At 36.3% G+C, this 1024-nt stretch overlaps 1 long non-coding RNA gene across 1 annotated transcript; it reads right to left on the bottom strand.

The window, feature by feature from the left end:
• Nucleotides 1-413: 413 nt before the first annotated feature.
• Nucleotides 414-788, bottom strand: LOC104827710. The gene is made up of 3 exons (XR_773937.1): nt 734-788; nt 519-648; nt 414-451 (listed from the first exon to the last, which is right to left on the bottom strand). It is a non-coding gene; the product is annotated as an uncharacterized LOC104827710 (long non-coding RNA).
• Nucleotides 789-1024: the final 236 nt, after the last annotated feature.

The raw sequence follows: 1024 nt of genomic DNA, 5'->3' as shown, positions 1-1024 counted from the left end.
TTTTTGTGTGTCCGAGCGACCAACTCTACGATTGATGGCGTTCTCCCCATTTCTTTCTCCTATATATATATATATATATATTATTAACATAATAAAAAATCTAGTATTAAAAAACTAATTAAAAATTAAATTAAAGTTTAAGTAAATACCATCTCTTTTTGCCTCTTCTTGAATGATTTAGAACCGGAGGTATGACGATGAGACCCATCACCCTCGAATTTTGGGACAGACGACTTTGTTTCGCCTTGGAACTCTTGTTCTTGAAATGGTCTGAGTTCCAATGCGAAAGAAGCTGCTGGTACAAGTCATTTGTTGCCCACTCCGGTGGCAGTCCATGCAGCTGATGACGGCGTTTGGCATTGTTCATCATTTGTTTCAACCGCTGCATACCCAGCTGGTTGAACTCTTTGTAAACTTTATCGGTGTGCTTTTTTTTCCACCGAAAAGATTGCTTTAAAAAAAATTAGAGTTAGTGATTATTTATTTTATTTAAATAAAATTTTAAAAATATAACTTACGATGAACGAATGCCACCAAGAACGTTTGATGTTGTCCGGTACCACCGTCCAACAGTAGTAGAGTTGAGGAAAATTTGACGTTATTATTGCTGTAAATTTTTTCCTCAAATCTTTATCGTTAACCCCGAACCTAATTATAATAACAATTTATTAATATTAACTAATAATATAATTTAAAATAAATATTGAAATAATTTAATTTATAAATTAATTACCATAACGCCCCGTCTAGTTCGGGATCGATTAGCGGCACCTCGCGAGTGTCGAAGGCATTTAAAATTTCCTCTACCTCCTCCAGAGTTATATCACACTCTGGGAAAAGTGGAGGAGCGTCCACCGGTTCCGGAAGACGAGAAGGTGGTGGTGGCGGCGGTGGCGGTGCTCCAGAAGAACCCGCTAACAACCCTCCGGAACCAGAAAATCGCCTACGAAACTGTAAAAAAACAATAGTTAGTTATTAATACAAAACATAAATATTAAAGAATTGAACAAGAATTGAAAACCAA

The sequence above is a fragment of the Tarenaya hassleriana genome, unplaced genomic scaffold (assembly GCF_000463585.1).
Source record: "Tarenaya hassleriana unplaced genomic scaffold, ASM46358v1 Cleome523, whole genome shotgun sequence".
Lineage (NCBI taxonomy): Eukaryota > Viridiplantae > Streptophyta > Magnoliopsida > Brassicales > Cleomaceae > Tarenaya > Tarenaya hassleriana.
Note: the sequence above shows the minus strand (reverse complement) of the source record. Positions and strands in the feature narration are given on the sequence as shown.